We start from the raw sequence: 22,816 nt of genomic DNA, 5'->3' as shown, positions 1-22,816 counted from the left end.
TAATTATTAGTTGGATATTTGATTTAAAATCGAATATCCGATATTATCAGATATCCGATATCAAATTGGATATCCGATATCGGATATCCGATAAGGCTCGGCTTAACCTTCCAGGTTTGGTTCTTGGATAGGTAAAAAAAAGTCAGAGCGGATTTTGAAGTGCTTTTAGGCATCTTCAAACTCTTTTTTTTTTCACATCGCCACTTTTTGGCACACCATGATCCTGCACATACCCAAGTACGACAATATGACAGTGACCTTTTTTCTTTGTCTTCTACCAATTTGGACGACTTTGTGTGTCACAATTATGACGGATGAGCTTGTTGTCGCAAGTTGTGATGCCAAAAGTCCAATGCCATCTGACAGGGTCCAACTTCGCATTCTGTCGCATGGGCGACAGTTCGCTGTCACAATTGCGACGGCCTGCTGTCGTAAGTTGGGTCCAAATATAGTAGTGAATGCATCAGTACTACAACATTTCTTGTTTTATTGATGTTTGAATATTTTTATCAAGCATTGAAATACTTAAGTGGAAAGGCATTTGATAGCCCTAAATCTTGTTGCTAAGTGTTCATTTCTTCCTTTCGTGGGTTTTGTTGGAAGGAGGATAATGAAGACAAATGTATTTGTAGTAGAACAATTTTCATTCTATATATCTCGTAAGAAGCCTACTGTTTCACCTTTTTGCCATTATTTCTTGGATCTTTTTAGAAAGCATTAAAATATTGAAGTGAAATAACCTTTCAAAATTATGGTAATAAGTACTTAATACAGAGCTAAAATCTCCACATTAGACTTTAGATAGACAAAATCCAATCAGAGGTGCTGATGTCATTCCTAGAGAAATAACTCTCTTCATTAATAATCTTAGTTTTTTATGGCTCAACCATTGATTATGTCGAGGAACACCTACTAAGGAATAGAATAAATATTTGTAGGCACTTAAAACCTGATTTTACTGGACTTCAATGGGGCGAAACTCTGATTTTCTTCAAGCAGGGCATGTTGAGAGTATGAAGCGGTAGTACAGAGATGCACTGAAATGTAGACGTGGAGGACAGAAATAGGGAAAAAGGTGAAAAAGGCTGGAATGAATACAAGAAGTAGAAAAAAATCTTCCCATAATCTTCATAGCTTCTCCATTTTCTTTACACCCACCAATTTGTTTCCTGAACTTTTCCCTCTCCACCCACCAAATATACCTCCATTTTCTTCCCCCAATCTATGATTCCATGAAAACTCTTTTTCCCAGTATAAAATTGTGCCTTTCTATCATTAAATATCTATCTTACGATTCACAAAAACTAGTATAAAACATGATTTAAAACTACAATTTCATTTGTTTTTTGTATGCACTATTTTTCGTAGTTTGCTATGACCTTGCAAGCCAATATAAGGCATCAATATTGGAAGAACTTGACCCTCCATACACCTTAAAATGTACAATTTCTTTCTCTTACTACTGTCAATAGCTAAGTATGTCTATCACTTTGCTGCATGGGTCCTATTACAAACCAACCTAACCATTTCAATCATTTCCCTTTGACTTGATATTACTAATTATTCTCTATAGTATTGTAAAGGCCTTCTATTTTAAGATTCAAATTGTAAGTCTTTTCATTCTTAACCCACAGATGAAATGGGTAGACCGAAATGGCTTATGAATTACCTCTAGATTCCAAGCATAAAAATTGCTATAAATTACATTTTTGAAGTACAGTACAATGTACAACGGATACCTACTCAAATTTACTAAAATACATTCTTACATGTATAGTTGAACTAGATGTATAATGAGAAAGAATATGAATTATTTTCTATTGAAGGTAAAGTACTGAGAGACTAGTTTTTATTTGTTAGCATATAATGCAAATGTATCAAAATTAAAAAGAGATGAAAAGATCAACCAATAGGCATTTCCATCCATTCATTCTACCAGATTTTGGGCTTGATAGGATAACATAGTAAATAAATATTTTTACATTCAAATCTAACAGTGAGTATATTTCAGACTTAATGGTAAAAAGAATCCTAACCCAACATTGAATCAAATCCAAATTTCATCAGTGGCCTAAAGATTACAATAGCAGACATACTGAAAAATCTATGGTTTTGGAACCAAATCAGACCTTCCAAAGCTTGAGATTTTTCAAGAATTAGGCAACCAAACTGAGAAGTTTGACATAAAATGAAAAATCATCTCTACTACCCAAATTTGAATCTTTTTTACAAGTGTAAAGAATATATACAATAAATCTATTGCTTAACAAAAAAAAATCTACAACCAAAAATATCATAAGTGCAATGCAGGAAAAAAAAATCCATTATTCATTTCAGGAATAAGTCTCAAGGAGAACATCATTTCTAATAATTACTTGTGCAAAGCCAAAAATAGTAGAAAGTCATAGTAAATAGTTGAAAAAGTTGGGAAGAGGACACAATTACAAGATAATTATGGAACTAAAGTAACTCTTGGGAATTAACATTGTAAGATGGAAATATAGAAATAAATGTATAGCAGTAGAGTTTAAGATTGATAACTCAGATTTTTCTGTAATTGGGCCATATTTTATGAATAGCATCATTATCTCTTCCATCAACATTTGCATGTATAGGAAATAGTGTTTTCTATCATTACAAAGACAAAAATATATAATTACATTGACCAATTCTTTCATAGAAATCATGCAACTTAAGGCCAATTTTTTTAAGAATTTAATTCAAAGACTTCACAATGTTTCTCAATATGTAAATCAATTGTCTTATGTTAGCTAAAAAAATTATGATACATATACTCAAAATTACATTGAATATTAGCATCACATATTAATTATAAACATTAAAAGATACATGATAATTTAATCAAATTAATCATTGATCTATCAAGAACTCAATATTGACTAGCATAGGTATTGATCACATAACTATATTTTTCATTCATGTCATTGATAATCAAACCCCCTTCATGTTAGCTAATCAAACCACACCCCCCCACCCCCCTCCCCCCACCGCCCCTTCCATTATTGATATTATTCTTCATCCATCTCATCATTAGGATCATCATCTTCATCGACATCACCACCACCACTATTGTGGTGGTGGTGGTCGTCATCATCATCCTCATCATCATCATCGTCATCATTGTCATCGTGATCAATAGCAACATCATTTGCATCAAGAGCATCATCAACTAAATCTCGATCATGATGCACTTCTTCCTCTTCCTCGATATCTTCTTCTTCCATCACATTATACTTTATCAGCCTTCCTCTTAGATCATGAACAACAAATGATCAACCTAGTTTATGTGGAACCTTTGAGTAAAATACATTTTCACATTGCCTTGGAAGAACATAGGCCTCATCCCCAACTGGCTCAAACAACCTTGTATTAATCATAGGAAATTTGCAGCAGTTTTTCCTCTTCCCGTCAATGTTATTGTTGAGCAGGGTTCAATTGCATTGTGGGAATCAGTTTTTCAGACCTTTTATTCAACATATATCTCTAAGTTTGTTTGCTAGGCTCTTATGGCCGCAAGCGGGGTCTTCAGGAGTCTCATTCTTGCTGGAGCCTCTGGTTGTGATGGATCTTCTCTTGGGGCGAGTTCACAAGAGAAGGAGCCATTTTACGTTAGTGAGTGCCAAAATTTCAATAAGGTTAATGGTTGCTTTCCACGTAGTCAGGATCAACCTATGCTGGTTATTCCTCTAGAAGTAGTAATGGAAGATGTGGACTATTTGGCCACACATGCATTGATATGCAAGTTTCTTGGTATCCAAATTTCCCTATCGGCTCTTTCCACATAGTCAGGATCAACCTGTGTTGGTTATTCCTCTGGAAGTAGTAATGGAATGTGTGGACTATTTCGCCACACATGCATTGATATGCAAGTTTCTTGGTATCCAAATTTCCCTATCAGCTCTAGAAGCCTAGATTCGCTGTTCATGGTAGGTGGAAGGCGATATGGATATTATGCTGAATAGCTACTTTGTGGTGAATTTTTCTTACATGTCAGATTAGAACCAAGTCTTCAAGGGAGGCCCATATTTTTATGACAGTGTAGATCTTTTTGTCAAACCCTAACATACGGGGTTCAATTCTGCTGAGGATCTTCCTTCAAGGGTTCCTGTTTGGGTTCGCTTGTCGCAGTTTCCTTTGGAGTTCTAGCGTGAGGATATCCTGCGACAGATTATGTCTATGCTTAGAAAGCTGACTACTATAGCACATCAATCACTAGACAAAAAGGTTATTTCTTATGCCCGTATTCGTGTTAAAATTGATTTAAATAATCCTTTGCCAAATTCTTTAGAAATTTGCCTAGGCTCTTCTTCTTGGATCTAATAGCTAGACTATGAATCTATTCCCTTCCATTGCCACATTTGTCATTTGTATGGTCATTTACAGTGTCAATGCCCTCAAGCCTCCAAAGGCAATGGTACCCTTGGTGGGTTCTTTGGCCCAAGGATGGCCAATGATGGGAAGGGGAATGGTCAATCTATTAGTACTAGAAAAGGAAATGTTCAAACTGATAGTGCAGGTAAAGGGAAAGCTCAAATGAACACTTCAAGTCAGGGGCAAGGGCCATCCACTACTTCTAGTCCTAATAAGGATGATTTTATCCTAGCTCGACACCGTGGAAAGGGGCAAGATCAGAAGCAATCTCATCTAGATCGGCAAGTGGACTCAGGGTTCAATCATTTTGAGGTTCTTGACAACATGGTCATAGAAGAAAGTATTCCTACAAAGGCTCACTGTGCAACTATTAGCTCAAAGGGGAGGAGTTCTATTCTTAGTGGCAACCAAGATGTTGTAGTTCAGCAGTTGCTGGAGACTTCTATTGGCCCTGAGTCTGGTGCCCTTATGGTTTCTCCTGCTCCATAGGAAAAGGATGTTCTTCTAGCAAATTTGGTTAAAGATGCATTTTCTTCTGGTAAAGGAAAGGATCTTCTCTTGCTTTGGGCCTAATGCAAAAACCATTTAAGAAAGTCTCTTTTGCTACTCCCTCAAGCGATGGGCAAAAGAAGGATTAGGAAAAAATTAAATTTACAGGAGATTTATTGGTAGAGTCTGGGGCTGTCAGGACCTTGGATGAGCATTTTCCCCCCACTCTACTTAATGATTATTCTCTCATGGAATGTGAGGGGGTTGAATAGCATCCCTAGAGAAAAAGCTATTCATGAGCTAGTGGTTGATCATTCTCTAGATATCCTTTGTATCCAAGAGACCAAGCTTTTAGTGGACTCCATATTTAGATGTGCTCCTAAAATTTAGTTTCTAGGCCAATGTTAGTGTGTTGGTGTTTTGGGGAGCTCTGGTGGTCTTGCCATTTGTTGGGATCCTAGGAAAGTTACACCTCTTTACTGGGTCTCTTGCCTCTCGGCTCTCTCAATGGTTGCATCCTCTCTAGAAATTGGAGAAATGATTCTTGTTACTAATGTGTATGCTCCTATTGATCTCCTTGGAAAGCTTAAGCTCTGGGAACATATTAAGCATGTTAGAAGCTATCATCCTTTCTTTCCTTGGATTGTGGCTGGAGATTTTAATTATGTTCTTAGTTTGGAGGAGAAGAGAGGTGGGTTGGCTCACTTGGGTCCTTCTTCTGAGCTTTTTCAAAAAAATATTGATCTTTTACATCTCTCTGATGTCAAACCTCTCAATGGGATCTTTACTTGGAACAATCGAAGGGTTGGCACTGATGCCATTTCAGAATGCTTGGATAGGTTCCTTGTTTCTTGTTTTTGGAATTGTGGCTCTCTTTCTCTCTCTTTTGAATTTCTTGATTGGAGAGGTTTTGACCACTCACCTATTAAGCTCACAACTACTTATGTTGTTGTCCCCAAGAAGCCTCCCTTTAAGTTCTAGTTGATGTGGTTTTGAGACTCTTCTCTTCATGATTTAATGGCTTACTAATGGAGATAGGGAGGCCCTGCCTATGGCACTACTATGTTCTCCTTCTCCAAAAAACTTCAATATGTTAAAAGGAAGTTGAAGCATTGGAACATGAATTGTTTTGGTAATCTGCACATTATGAAGAAGAGGGCTCAGGATCATCTTGATGTTATTACTAGGTAGATTCAAGATCTAGGTTTTTTTGAAGCTCTTGGCATGGAAGAATCCCGAGCTTCTACTAATTTAGCTAAGTGTGATCTTAGAGAAGAAATTTATTGGAAACAAAAGGCTCAGGTTGACTAGCTTTAGGAAGGGGACAAGAACACCACTTTTTTCCATAAATCTGTACAAGCTCGACATAACAAGAGTTACATTTCTTCTCTTGTTACTTTTGATGGGATGCATCTAACCTCCTCTCAAGTTGTTTCTAGGGAAGCTATTCAGTTTTACTCTGCTCTCTTTTCAGAAGATTTACCTCTAGCAGAGATTGAGAAGAATGCAATCTTGTCTTGTATTCCCTCTATTGGGACTAGGGAAATGAATGACTCTCTTATGAGGCCTATTAGTATGTTTGAATTGGAGGGGGTGGTCTTCAGCTTGTGAAAAGGCAAAGCTCCGAGGCCTGATGGCTTCCCGGTTAAATTCTTCCAGGAATTCTAGGATATTATCAATCATGACATTTTCAATGTGGTTTAGGAGTCCTATTCCAACAAAGAAATGATGTGAACTTTGAATGCTACTTTCTTATTCCTTATTTCGAAGAAGGAAGAGGCTAATCAATTGAACTTTTTTAGGTCCATTGTTCTTTATAATGTGGTCTATAAAATCATTACTAGGCTCCTAGCAGAGAGGCTTAAAGTTTAGCTTGCCATGGTTATCTTTGAGGAACAAGGGGGTTTTGTGGCAGGAAATTTTTTTTTGGATGGAGTGGTTATTGCTTCCGAAGCTATTCACTCTATGTCTACTTCCAGGGAATGAGCCATGTTCATTAAGATTGATATGGCTAAGGCTTATGACAGAGTCAATTGGGATTTCTTGCAGAAAGATCTTCTAGCTTTTGGCTTCAGTTAGGAATGGGTTAGATGGGTTTTTAGCTATGTTACTACTCCTTCCTTCTCGATCCTTCTCAATGGTGAACTGATAGAGCTTTTTGGGGCATCTAGAGGTCTTTTCTAGGGAGATCCCCCCTCTCCTTATTTGTTTATCATTATGGCTAAGGAACTTGGCAGACTTATCTAGTTTCATGTTTCCCAAAATCTGATTCAAGGATGGCATTAGGGAAATGGTTTGCCCACTCTTTCCCACCTCTAGTTTGTTGATGATATGAACCTTGCTGGGAGAGCTCAGATTTGGGAAGATAAAGCCTTTTGTCTCACCTTGGATACTTATTTGGTTGCCTCTGGGCAGAAAATTAGTGACCACAAGTCCTTTATTTTTTTCTTCAACACTCCTGAGCCTATCCAGTGGAGGATTTCTAATATCCTAAGATTTTAGATTAAGTCTCTCCCTTTGACTTACTTGGGAGTCCCTATTGTGGTAGGTAGATAGCCTAGGCTTTTTTGGCAAAGCTTTCTCGACAAACTTCAACAAAAAATCAATCATTGGACTCATAGGTGGCTCTCTACTATTGGCAGGGTGACACTCCTTCAATTAGTTATTCAAGCCCTTCCCATGTACAAAAGCATGGTTTAGGCTGCCCCAGTGTATTTTCTTAAGGAATTTGATGCTCGCTCTCACCAATTTCTTTGGAGTGGCAATTTTCAAAATACCAGATGGAGCCTCATCAATTGGGATATTGTTTGAATGCCAAAAAATGAAGGAGGTCTTCGGTCTACTATCATGTGTAGTCAAGTTCTTGTTGCCAAGCTCTATTGGCACTAGTGTTCTAATCAGTCTCAACTTTGGGCCTATATCTTGTCACACAAGTATTTACCTGGTGTTGAACCTTGAGATATTTCTAAGTTTTCTCTTGAGGGAAGAGGTTTTATGGTGTGGAATACCCTCAAGATTGGTGCTCACCTGGTGAAGAGAAGTTTATTTTGGATCTGTAACCGAGGCACTAAGGATCTATTTTGGAGTGATTCTTTGAATGGGCATCCTGCTCTCATCCACACTTGTAGTCTCTTTGTGATTTTTTCCTTTCTATTGGATGGAATAAGGTGGCTCATTATAAGGAGGCTTATAATTTGGGCCTTGGTGTGGGTTACAGATAGAAAAATTCTTTTGATTGGCCACTAGGTGGCTCTTTGGGGGATCAATTGGAACTATCTATGATATTGGCTTCTAGGGAGTGCAACTCTCTACAGGAACTTGATGTTTTGGCTTGGGGAGTAGCTTCTTCTAGTAAGTATTCTATTTCTTCAAGGTACCTTGTGTTGACAAAGAAACTTTTTGGCAAGGTGGAGGTCTCTTGGTGGAAGAAAGTTTGGAATAATTTTTAATGGCCTAAGTGTAACTTTTTCCTCTAGATTCTGGTTTACAATCATTATCTTACTTGGGAGAATCTCTGCAAGTGAGGCTTCCAAGGGCCTTTCATCTATGTTTTATAAAAGTGAAGAGACAGTTTCTCACCTTTTTTTCTAGTGCCCCTTTGCCAAATAGATTTTGCACTTCTAGTAGAGTGTGTGGGGATGCACATCCTAGCATGTCTCCTCTCTATCTAAATTTTGGGAATGTTTGGGCCATCCCCCTTCCAAGACTTCTTTTCTTTAGGTTGCGTGGACTGTTGGCCCTTCCCTTATATTATGGCATGTTTGGCTTGAGAGGAATAGGAAGATCTTTTATGATGTGCAGTTTGAGATCATGCACCTGTGGAGGAAAATTGTTAATTCTCTTCATGAAACACTACTAGCTAAATGTGACATTGGTGGAGGTTTGGATCATAGAGATGCTGGTATTTACTCATGCCTTTTCTTTCCTCTTCAGGGCAACACTCCCTCGATCCCCCACAACCACTTTGGGAATAGAGTTAGGCAACACTCTTAGCGTGTTAATCGTGAGGGGAATTGGTCTCCTCCTCCTAAGGTGGGCATTCTTAAAATCAACATTGATGGTTCTTCTTGAGGAAATCCTAGTCTGCCTGGTATAGGGGGAGTTGGGCATGATAGTTCTGGTGATATTCAGTTTCTATTTTCTATATACAAGGGCCACCATACTAATAACCTCATGGAAGCCTTATCTATCCTAGTTGCAATGGAACAATGCTATCAACATGGCTAGAAAAGAATTATATGTGAGACTGATTCACAAGTGGTTGTGAATTTATTGAATAGTCAAAACCTTATGCATTTGGATTGGCATTTGGCTCTGGTCATTCAGCAGATCATTCAGTTATGCAATTCTCTAAATTTTGTGTCTTTTATGCATATCTCTCATGAGTGGAATAGTGTGGGTAATTTTTTGGCTAAATGGGCCTTTGAGCATGGACCAAATTGGAACATTATTGATCATAGGATATTTTCCCTTGATTTATCTCAGATGCTGGTTCAACTTGTGAACTAGGATAAAGCTTTGTAGTTCTCTTTGTTTCTTGTGTTATTCTACTCTCTTTGGTATTCAATAAAAATTTTACCCCTCTTCTAGTTTCAAAATATCATAGTATTGATTTTGAGATGTTTGAGAATGTAGTCATTTCTAGATAAAATATTGGTCACCTAGAAGATTACACTTATCCCAAAATCACAAGTTCTCTTCATGTCATCTAACTTTTTGTTGCAAAATTTATAATCATTGCATAACATAGCCTTGAGGTGTTTTACTTACAATAATGTCAAACATGTATAAATTATTGTATCATGAGTTCAAAAAGATATGGTTGATTAACAAACTTATAAGTACCTAGAGATCTCTTAAACCATATGCTAAATCTATTTCCTTTTGTGTAACATTGGGATCTCCATTACAATGAGCTTGTATAACCAATGAAGAAACAAGTTTCCATTTTAATCAATGACCATAATGTTGACATCGTTCAATACATACTTTCATCCAATCATTGATTGTTTGCAATAAACAAATGTTTTGCATCCCACTCTTTAGAAATTGTACAAAAGCAAATAGATGATTTACAACATATTTATTTCGAAGATTAAGAATTAATTAACTACAATAACATCTCATAATTTATTATCTTCCACTTTCCTAAATCTACCATTCCCCACTAAGTACAACCCTATGATTTTTTTAATGGAGTTAAGATCCCTAATGCAATCTATATGAGTCTTTGCTACAAGATTAAGAAGATATTGAGTAATTTACACCATCATCTGGTATACCATATATCCCTTAACCATAGAACTCTCAAGATGTGATCTTTGTCAAACCAAACACTTCAAAAATTTCAAGTGTCTCTCAACCATCCACATTGACCTAGGTTGTATAAGTCCACACAATTCACTCTCCTCAACTTAGTATATAAGGTAATGATCTTGTGCATTAAAAAAATTGAAGGTAAACACTTTTTCATTTCACACATTAGTCGATGAATTCTTTTCTTCCAATATTTTACATCTTCTTTATGGATTTCTTTAGATGACAACCACCTACAACAGATTCAAGATAGAAAAATATTTATAAATATAGGACTTTACAATATATTACTCGTTTGATATGTTGAAAAAATATCATTGTTTACCTCATGTATTTTCCAATATCATATATTACTTGTTTGGTATTATTGTTGAAGTTGTCTAGGAGCGATAGGGGTAGCATATACTACAATAATTTTCACCTGATAATTTCATTCTTTCCTAATGTAATACAATTAAAAGTGAATGTACTTTTAAATACAAAAGACAATGACTTACCTCAATAAAGGTATGTCAATCATGCATTTTCAGCCCTAGCCCTTCTTTTTTTTTTTTCGATATGAGATTGCTTATATTCGCAAAATATTCTATAGAAAATCAATTTTTTCTTATGAATTATTTTATGGCATTACTTTGTTGCTATGTTAATAACCAAGGAAGGAAACTTGCATTAATCTAGTCTCCGTTTCTATTTGATTTGATGATATTTTTCATTGTATGTTTGGAATCATGAATGTCACTACAAATTTTGGCAAGTCTTTCTTTGTCACGCCTTCTATCAAATACTTTCCATAGTGTCTCTGTTACATTATTTCCAATATGCATAGTATAAAAAAAAATGCACAATTTGTAGCTTCTTGTAGTAGGACAACCTACTAAATTTTTTGGGACAACATTTTAGTCCCTTTGGAAGGTGGTCAGTGATGCCTTGATGACCTTCACAATCATCAATTACATAATTAGCCAACAAAACACAATCAAAATATACAATTTTTAAATATAAACCATTGCATGGAGAAATACTACCTCAAATTTAATTATATTCCAATTTCCATAGGTGAGGTTTCATTCTTTATGGCTTTGATGTAGTCTCTTCTTTCACATTGAAAATATGTTTTTCAATAATTTGATACTTATAATTTTTGTAAAGGAAGTGTCTATGCTCATCAAACACTTTCTTTCATAAACTTTTGGAATGAGGAGATTTCATCTTTGGACCACACATTAGACATGAGAATTTTCCCTTTGTTTGAGGACCTACAAGATAATGATACAATTGGATTAAATATATTAATTTTTAGAATTAGTATTATCATGTATAACTATATTTCAGCTTAACATACCACAGAAATGTGTCAGCCCTGGAGCGTCATGAATTGTCTATAGAAGCATTGCATGGAATTGATTTTTTTTTTTGTTCAATTGGTCTAGAGATATCATACATAGTGAAGCCATTCTATAACACTAGTAACTCATCAATAAGAGGCACAATATATACATTAATATCTTTCACTTGGTACTTACCTAGTTGAATGAACAACATTAGATAATTATTGTGGACATTTCACTCCAAGACTTATAATTACATAGAGATAACAATAAAATAACAGAATACCTGGAACAATCATTGCCAACATAATGTGCTCCCTCTTTATTGACATCTATAGAGAAAGGTTATTATTGATAACAAAAATAGTCGACACCAAGTAAATAGATCTCATCTCTCCAAATGGACTGACACCGTCAGTTGCCAAAGAAATCCTGAGATTTTGAGATTCTTCCTTAAACTGTGACCACTTTTCCTCTATTTCCATAAATTTTGACCCATCCATAGATATTCAAATAATGTCATCTCAACTTCTATTGCATGCATGATAATCCATAAATTGTGCTAAGCTATTGCACCTGAATAATCATTTAAGATGTGAAATAATGGGGATTTATCGAAGAACCTTGCGAGGCACCTTTTTTGTCATTTGATCATCTTGATATTTTCTCGTATGGTATTCAAAAAAATTTGTTGCATTTTTGTGTGCTTTATGATAAATAACATGATATTCAAGACAAACATCTATTTCTTGATACTCCATTCCACTATGTTTCATAGTGGCACATAATTTTTGGTACGAGCAAGGGAGAAAATTTGATGGTGGTAACAAAAATTTACCTATCAATCTACAACAAAAAGTATAAGTTGTTAGTATAAATAATCTTAATGGTACATTTTTTTACCTTTTATAGACTATAATGATGTATATGACAAACCTTAGCATACATGACATTGTTATGTTGGATAAACCATTCGTAACCTTCAAATTTACTAACAACAATACAATAGAGAGAAGAATTGATTGGGATCCTTTGTAAAAGGTTGTATTTTCCTTCTTAAGTAGAGATATATCATGGAAAACCTCAATCTATTTCTCATCATAATCATCAGCATCAACAACAACAATAGTTGTTAGTTTGTGGTGACTTATTAGGAAAGTATTGTACATACTTCATAAATTCTTTGGAGCTCAAGGCATTGCCCTGGAAAAAAAATTTGGGCCCTATTTTATCAAGATTTTGGGCTGATATGTAATTATTAATTATAACCTTAAAGTGGTAAAAATACTTGTATAAAAAGGCTTAGGGTTGGGGATTGTTTCATTATTGTGATGCAAAAATTGGTTCTTGCGATGGTATTGAGTTGTAAGGGATTATGGATTGTAATTAGGTTGTAATCACTAGATCATAATAATATTAAACTTTTTGTTTAGTGGACGTAGCCTAGGGATTAGGTGAACCATGTTAAATCTTAGTATCTTGTGTTTGTTTCTATGTGATCTAATTTTTTCTAATATTGTTTATATTTGCATGTAATTATTATTTCTGTCCATGGTTTAATCCTAACAAGTGGTAACAAAGCCTAGTTGTTCTTTCAGTTATCCTCTGTAAGCAAGTCTTATGGTTGAGTGGGAGCAATGGAAAATGAGGGTAAGCTGAGAGTTGACAAGTTTAATGGGCAAAACTTTCAATTATGAAAGATGTAAATGGAAGAAAATCTTTATCAAAAAGATTTATGGAAGTTGTTGGAAGGCAAAACCAAGAATCAGGGATCTATATCAAATGATGACTGGGATCTTTTGGACAAAAAGGCACTTGGAAGCATTCAATTATGCCTAGCACCATCGATGACATTTAATATTATAAAAGTGAAGACAACAGAAGGGTTGATGCAAACCCTAGAAAAACTGTATGAAAAGCCCTCTGCTTCAAACAAGGTATTTCTCATGAAGCATTTATTTAATATGAAAATAATAGAAGGTGGATCTGTTTCAGATCATTTAAATTTGTATAATACTCTTATTAGTCAGTTATCTTCTTTGGGTATCAATTTTGATGAAGAAATTAGGGCTCTCTTGATTTTGTGTTCTTTGCTTGAAAATTGGAATGACTTGGTAATGGTTGTGAGTAATTTTGTTTCTAGATCTAGTATCCTAAAATATGATGATGTGATCGGTGTTATTTTGAGTGAGGAAACTCGTAGAAAATCCTCAAGTGGATCTACATCAGGAAGTGTTTTGAATGCACAAACTAGAGGTAGAATGACTAAGAGAGGAAGTAATTCCAAAAATTGTAGAAAATCAAGAGCAACGTCAAAGGGGAGGTCTCAATCGATAGGACCAAATGCCTACTAGTATTGTGAAAAACTAGGGCATAAAAAGAAAGATTGTTGGACTCAAAAGAAAAATGAAGGAGATAAACTAGATGGAGACAAGGAGGCAAATGTGGTAAGTAACAAATTTGAAGAGGATGCTTTGCTTCTGTCTTCAGAAAGTGTTGATGATTCATGGGTTTTAGATTCAAGTGCTTCATTTCATGCTACACCTCATAGAGGTTATTTCATTGATTATGTCCAAGGCGAGTTTGGACTTGTTTATTTGGGGGATAATGAACCCTGTCAGATTGTTGGAAAATGAAAAGTTAAGATTAATTTGCAGAATGGGAATCATTAGCTACTAGATAAGGTAAGACATATTTCAAGGCTAAGTAACAATTTAATTTCAGTAGAGCAACTCGGTGATGAATGTTGTGTAGTTACTTTTAATGATAAAAATTGGAAGGTTTCAAAAGGTTCCCTTATAGTAGCAAAATGTGTGAAAGTGGACACCTTATATCTTTGTACAAGTCATATTGTTCCTTCTACTTTAATTGTTTTAGAGTAAATTAATGTTCAAGAACAATTGCTAGAGTTGAGCAGGGAGAACAAATAGTTGTTGTAAATTTTGATACAACATTGTGGCACAATAGACTTAAGCACATGAGTGAGAAAGGTATGAAAGTACTTCATTCAAAAAAAAATTTACTTGGTCTAAAATGTGTTGATATAGATTTTTGCGAAAGTTGTGTGTATGGAAAATAAAAGAGAGTGAGTTTTGTGAAGACTAGGAAGGAAAATAAAAAGGATAAATTAGAGCTTGTGCATACCAATGTATGGGGACTAGCTCAAATATCTTCCCTTGGTGGCTCTCATTATTATGTTACATTTATTGATTATGTAACTCGAAAAGTATGGATATATTTTCTTAGACAAAAATTTGATGTATTTCAAACTTTCAAGAAATGGAAATGCTCGATTGAAAATGAGACTGGTAAGAAATTAAAATGTCTCAAATCTTATAATGGTAGTGAGTATTGCAGTCATAAATTTGAAGATTATTGCTCCACCAATAGTATTCACAGACAAAAAAGTCTTCCAAGGACTCCATAGGAAAATGGAGTGGATGAACACATGAATAGGACTATAATAGAGTGTGCAAGGAGTATGACGTTGCATGTTGGGTTGCCCTTACACATGTGGGTGGAGATTATCAATATTGTTGTATATTTGATTAATAGAGGTCCCTCCCTTTTGGATTGTGGTATTCCAAATGGATCATAGACTGATAAGAAGATGAGTTATTCTTTTCTCAAAGCCTTTGGTTGCAAAGCATTTTCTCATATAGATTTTGAAAATAGAACCAAGTTGGAAGCTAAGTCAAAGAAATGTGTATGTGTTGGATATGGCATTAAGAATTTGGTTATAAGATTTGGTATTTTGAAAATCATAAAATTGTAATAAGAAGGTGTTGGATATAATTGGTTAATTGTGTATTGTCGTTAATGTTACGCAAATGTCATAATCATTATCAATCAGTATATGTCGAGCTCACTCGAGCAGTGAAGATAGTTCTTAGTATCTACTAAGCATTCTTGTGTCTTCCTAGTTCAAAAGGTAATGTCTACTGAGTTCACTTGAGCGTCGAAGGAAAAGTTGAAGAAAGCGAGTGTTAACCAAGCTCACTCGGGTATCGAAGAAAATTTGGATGGAACTAGTGCTAATCAAGCTCACTTGATTGCTAAAGGATTTTCATAAGTTTGTAGTGTTAACTAAGCTTCTATTGGTTAACAAAGGAAATCACCTTAGAGTTAGTTTCTACCAAGCAAAGTCAGCTAACAAAGGATTTTTCTATTTTGTTGTATTGAGTTTAATTGATCTATCTATTGATTCCAACTGACTAAGGTGATGAATATTGATTATTGTAAATTGTATTTGAGCCAACTTGACAAAGTGGAAGGTATAAGTATAAGGTCAAGTTATGATTTCAAAAAGTTCAATTTTAAAAGTACAAGAGAATGTGCAAATTATGATGATGTGATTGAAGATCTATTAATGAGTAGAGGTAACGAATTTGAAGGATAAGTAAAATATCCTTGTGGTGTAGCAAAGTCATATTTGATTAAGAAGGATCAAGTACAAGCCAGAATGGAGATATGAAATTAGCAATATAGTTGCATTCAAATCAAGTCATCTCATTGTTACTCTCTTACCATTGTAGTAGTGATCTAAATTTCTTAACAAAGTTGGCTTAACAAAAATTTGTAAATCCTCTAACAAGGTGGCAATTTCATTGAATTGTTCTCAAGACCTCTAACCAGGCCACTCAGGACTAACAAGGTGATTAAATCCTTTAATAGGGCCATACCTAACAGTGTGTTTTGTAACCTTTAACTAGGTTGGGTCCTAACAAGGCTCACTTCAAAAGAGTGCAAATTAGTAACAAGTTGCTATTGGTGGTTTTTCCCAAATTGGGTTTCTACGTTAAATCTTGCTGTCAAATGTGTTCATGATATTTTCTTTATGTGTTTGTGACTAAGTTAAACTAATGGTAATTATAGCTAACATATAATGGTTTATATGTTAAATCTTTTATCGACCTAATCCAATTTCTATCGAGTTACAACATTCGGTGTGTTTATCGAGCTTTAACAATATTCAGTTATTTTTTTGCATTTTGTACTGACATCAAAAGGGATTTGGGATTTATTTTGTAGTAACTGATTCACCCCTCCCCTCTCAATTACTTTTCTTATATTTTCAATAGCAAGGATGTCATATACAATGAGAAAGTGTTGTACAAAGATCTATTGCAGAAACATGAGAAGAAGAAAATGATTATGTAGTGTTGGATGATAATCCAAAAGATGATGTTTTAGCCAATCCTCATGATGTACAACCACAACAAAAAATACCACACACACCAATGAATGTTAGACAGTCAACAAGGCAAATTAGACCTCCAGAAATATTTTCTCCCTTTTTGTATTCTATTTTACTAAGAGATGTTGGTCAACCTGAATGTTATGATAAAGAAGTGTAGGTGGATAATAAGATTCAATGGGAGTCTGCAATGAAAGATGAAATGGACTCTTTTCTGAAAAATAAGACATTGAATTTATGCAAATTGTCTGCAGGTAAAAGGGCTTTATAGAATAAGTGAGTTTATAGGTTAAAAAAAGAGGATGGAGGTCAGAAAAGATTTAAAGCCAGGTTAGTTATTAAAGGATTTGCACAAAAAAAGGGCATTAATTTTGATGAGATATTTTCTCTTGTTGTTAAGATGACTTCTATCCATACCATTTTAAGCATTGTGGCTACTGAAAATTTACATTTAGAACAGCTTGATGTTAAAACAAACCTTCTTCATGGTGATTTGGATGAAGAGATATATGGATCAACCACAGGGATTTGAGGTCAAAGGTAAAGAGAACTTAGTGTGCAGATTGAAGAAAAGTTTATATGGCTTGAAATAAGCACCTCAGTAATGTTATCTGAAATTTGATAGTTTTATGCATGAGCATGGATATAGTTTTAAGAGGTTGGATGATGATAGCTGCATTATTTTATGTTTATATGTTGATTATATGCTTGTAGCTTGGTCCAACATGGATTAGATTAAGGGGCTAAAATGCTAGTTAGCACATGCATTTTCTATAAGGGATTTTGGGGCAGCAAAACAAATTCTTGGTATGAAAATTTTTAGAGATCGAAAGAATAGGAAATTGACACTATCTCAGGCTGATTATGTTGAGAAGGTGTTTCAACATTTCTCTATGGAGAATGCTAAAGTTGTTAGCACATCTTTACTTAGTCATTTGAAGTTGACTAAGGAGATGTGTCCCAAGACACAAGAAGATAAGGAGAAGATTTCAAAGGTACCCTATGCTTTAGTTGTATATGTTATGCTATGTACTATCATCGGTAAATATTGTGTAGCCGATAGGTTGATGTTTTCAGTAAGTGTTATGTAGCTGATGGGCCCCTTCGAGAAGGTTTCTAATATGTAGTCGATGGACTCCTTTGGGAAGGTTCTTTGAAAAATATATATACATCATTCAAGATCATTATAATCATCATATGCATTATGTAATCTCTTTGGCATATACGAATAATAAAATAAGTACTATTATTCTTGTCTATTATCTAAGTGCATTAATTCATTTACCCCATATGATAAACATTTGGTGCCATTGCCCAATGAATCTAGAACAAAGGAGGAATGAAGACTAATACCAAATCAACTTAACAAGGATCAAAATAAGATAAAGGGAAAAGATGGAATACACACTGTGCAAGAAAATTTAATTTTGGCATAACAAGCTAAGTGTAGACGGAGGTTTCAGTAGATTGCCAACGAACATCGAAGCATTGAGGAATTATTGGAGGAGACTCAACAATGGGTGGAATTGGTGGAAGAAGCAAGGGAGAAATTTTTGAACCTATATTCATTGAGGGAAGAGAATCTAGACAAAAGGGAATTAACTCACACGGCTTGGCGTGCCAAAGGAGCACAAGCATGGAGTGAACTCTTTGTCCACGATACACTTTTGAAACAAAAAATTCACTTAATGAAGACCCTTCTTCACCAAACAACATAGCTGTTGGGAATAAGATGACTGCTTGAAATAATGTTGGTGTTGAAGTGCAGAGCATTGGTGCCAGAATACAAAGCATTGGTGTCGGGATACAAAGTGTTGGTATCAGAGAGCAAAGTGTTGGTGTTGGAATACAAAGCTTCGATGTCAGAGTGCAGAATAGTGTTGGTGTCATAGTACCAAACAACACCATACACAAAATCAAGTAATAATGGTAGGACCAAAGGAGAAGTTGCCAAAGTTTGATGGTGATGGAACGACTGATCCAATCAGACACTATAAGACATGCTAAAAAATTTGGAGGGCGAATGGCATAATAGATACAAATGAATGGGTCTGACAATTTTTAGAAACCCTAAGGGGGTAGCAATTGATTGATTCACCGATACAGATCCCCAAAAATTAACCAATTGGGCAGATGTTAAAAAGGTATTTACCATCAAATTTCAATTGCTACGTGATGACAATGAGATTGTAATAGAGATATACAACACAAAACAAGGAAAAAATGAAATAGTTCAAGTATATGTCAGAAAATTAAAAGAATTAATAAACATGATAGAAATTAAGCCAGCAGATGGGCTACAAAAGAGATGGTTCATTGAAGGACTACACCCAAAGTTATGAAAGAAAATAAAGATTGTTTTGCCATCATCATACACTAAAGCATACAATCGGGTGATGAACTTAGAAAGTGAGCAGAAGACAAAAAAAAAAAAGAGTAGCTCATTCGATTCAGATGATGATGTGTCTTCAAAAGAAGAGAGCAGTGATGATGAAAAGGTCAGCAAGAAGGTATGAGCTCTCCAAAAGGATATGATCCAAATGATGAAAGAATTTAAGAACATGCAGAAAGAGACGAAGGGAAATGACCTATGGTGCACATAATGCAAGACAAAAGGTCACACGAAGGAATTCTATCAAAAGAACCATTTCTACAAGATCTGTCAGATCATGGGACATTCTACAAAAGAATGCCCCTTCAATATGAAAGCAAGAGGACCTCAACAAGTGCTCCTGAACTAGGAGGCTTCTACGTCAGGAGAGAGCAGAAACACTAGTAATGAGGGTGCCATGTTGGAAGGGTACATAAATGATAGACGAGGAAAAAACAACAACAATTCCAAAAATAATAATGGGAGTCGTAGCCGAATTCAATATGATGCAAACGGTCACCCAATGGTTCAATGCCAAGCATACAATTTATGGGGCCACTTTTCTCGAGATTGTACAACAAAAAATGCACCAAAGTTATTATGTAGATGGTGCGGTCTTGGACGTGATGAAGATGCCAAGTGCACAAAATCAAGAGTGAAATTGATCACCATCGAGATAGACGAAGAGGACGTTCTAACAATCACACAGAAGCAAGGAAAATTGTACCTTGACCCAATGAAGGAAAAGAAGATATTAGAGGAAACATGGGCAGAAATTGAAAAGGCAACACAAGTAGAGAAAACACACTTGAAGGACACTACTAGTACCTTAGTAAGAAACTGGACAAAACAAAACATTGTACAGTAGATATTACAAATTAAAGTACCAGTCAAAATAAATGATTTGCTGCTCACAATGCCTCAACTCTGATTGGCACTCGAAAACATAGCCCCAACTACTAAATTACCAAGAGAACATAAAAGGGAGAAGGAAGTGTAGTGGACAAAAGGGAAAAGGAAAGTGAAGCAAGTATAGTGGATCTAATGCTATTAGCCCTCACATCTAGATAGCATCTGACGGTCATCAAAATGGGAATTTTGGGAACTGTTTTGACAAACACAATGATGGAAAAAAGTTTAGGGGTAAATGTCTTACCAAAAGATACTTAGAAGAAGTTGGGACAATAGACATTGTGGCCACTTACATTTTAGTTGCTAATGGTAGACCAAAATAGGATCAAATAGTTGGGAATCTTGATGGCACAACTAGTGACTATTGGAACTCAATCGTTCCTACTCAATTTTTTAGTCATCTCGCTGAAGAGGAGAGGATATGACACCATTCTAGGTTGGGGATGACTTGTACAAGCAAAGGTTAAGCATGATTGGAGGAAGAATATACTATCACTGAAAAGTAAAGGATGGAAATTCATCATTGATTTACACATGCAAATGGTGGGCAAGGAAGCTCTCTCATCCAATTTTGAAGAAGAAGATGAAGGAAAGAAGCGATTGGAACTCAATGAGGAAGGAGTCCTATGATTGGAAGGTGGATCGACAGACGATGATTTGGATTCGATGAACGACCTTTTTCACTAGTAGATGGAGGATTATGAGCTATTTCTGAGCTATAATATGTTAAAGGTCAATGAAGGTGAGAAAGAAGAGGAAAATGAATGTCTAAAGCAATACAAAGAAGTAGAAGAAGGAAAGGAGGTTACTGCTAAAGCTGAAGGGAAGAACATACTGTATGAACCTAGCAAAAGGAAAGATTCTATCATACAGTATATAGTGAATGGACCACATGGAAAGAAAAGGTTACAATGCATCACAAATGTACTCGAAAGGTGCTAATAGAAAGGAAAACACATCGTATGGTCTGCACAAGAAACAAAGAGTAAGGGTTTAATAAAAGCTTTAGTAGTATAGAGTCGAGGTTCTAAAATCAAGAATATAGTTATTGACAGCAAGGAGTGGCAGTCGACGAAATTCATGGTACCGAGTGCTAAGAACAAACAGGGCGATATGAAAAAGCTAAGGGAGAGATTGTGTAACTTAAATAAACTTGATGAGTGATGACTATAGGCACAATGAGCCATAGAGGTGACACAAAACAAAGCATAGCATGATAAATACCAAAGATTGAACAAGTTCCAACTAGGACAACTGGTGTTGAAGTATGACGAATGGAATAAAATCAAACCAGACAAGTTCAAAGTCAAATGGGTCAAACTGTACTAGATCCAAGAGGTAGGTGATAATGGAGCAATAAAGTTGTGGACAATAGATGGAGAAGAAATACTAGAGGCAATGAACAATTCCAAGCTAAAGATGTACCATGCTAGAATGATCTCCTCATCGTCAAAGAATGACGAAACTTAGAAGGAGAATTGATTTATTTATTTATTTTTAAATTTTAAAAAGAGAAAAAAATTTGAAAAAAAAAGTTAATAAAGTCACCGTACGGTGGCTTAAGTTAAGCTGAAAGGAATCATATGACACAGTCACCATATGGCTCCCCTTCTATCCAAATGTCATATAGCCTTTAAAAAAAGTAGATCCTCATACCTGTACGGACAAGGTAGTAATAATTGTTGTGGTGTTTTATATGCCATTTATTATTTTTCCCCTTCACTATATGGATTTTTAAATAGAGTTTAGAATATTAAGGTAGCATCATACAGGTTCCTATTGATGCATCTGTACGGCAATTTTAAAACAAGGATATTTGATGCATACGTACAGTGATGTTTTGAAGGGATAATTGATGCAATTTTATGAAGGTACCACCGTACGAATTCTTCTAATAGCCTTATGACCGTACGAACCTTACAGTCAAGATATATATCTCTAGATATCCACCGTATGGAAGTGTGACTTCTCTTGGCAAACACAGTACAACGATATCACCTGGTAGAGTAAGTAGAGATTGTTGTACAAAAATTACAATTTATCTACTAGATACCATGTGTATGAAGTGGAAAAAGGAAGTAGTGACGATAGGGAACAAGATAGAAACTCGTATGAAAAAGGAAAATTGTATGTTGGAGAAGTGGGAACATCTTTAATGCAGGAAGGGAGCCATTCCATACTATACGAACTGGAGAGGGAGAAGAAGATTTTAGTACAATGGTAGATGCAGAAGAAGGGTGACAGGAGGTTTTCTAAAAAAAAGAAAATGATGACAGATTAAAATAGCTCACAATGAGTAACACATGATGCCAAAGGGAAGGGAAAGACAGAAATAGGTAGTAAAATATAAGCAGTTTCTAGAAAGAGTGCGGAATCGAAAGAAAATGACAAAAAAGGTGTGTTCCATGGAGTCTTGTGTAGGTTTGAGAGTGTTTCGTGGGGGCTCTACCCCTTGACCCTATCTAGACCCTTAGTCGGTGTAGTTATTAGTCATGGGAAGTGTGACTAGTTAGTGAGACCTAGAGTTGTTACAAACATAGTGTGCTAGAAGTGGAAAGATCAACGAAGCAAGCCTTTTGAAAGAGGTGATACACTTTGAGGCACTTAAAGTAAGTGTTGGACGTCAAGCTATCTTGTTGGATGCATAGAGAGCTCGAGAGGAGTTGATCATCCAGTTAAAGGTAGTACAATGACACTTGGCTCAAGGTACCCAAGAGTTGGAAGCAGAGAAAGTAGCATGGGTGGCTATCAAGATTAGCTAAAGAAATAGTATTGTGTTAACAAAGGCTATAGATGCAACATGGTTTGAAG

This window comes from Cupressus sempervirens, chromosome 5 (genome assembly GCF_028749045.1).
Source record: "Cupressus sempervirens isolate cs-2001-9-10 chromosome 5, ASM2874904v1, whole genome shotgun sequence".
Lineage (NCBI taxonomy): Eukaryota > Viridiplantae > Streptophyta > Pinopsida > Cupressales > Cupressaceae > Cupressus > Cupressus sempervirens.
This window is presented reverse-complemented; position numbering follows the sequence as displayed.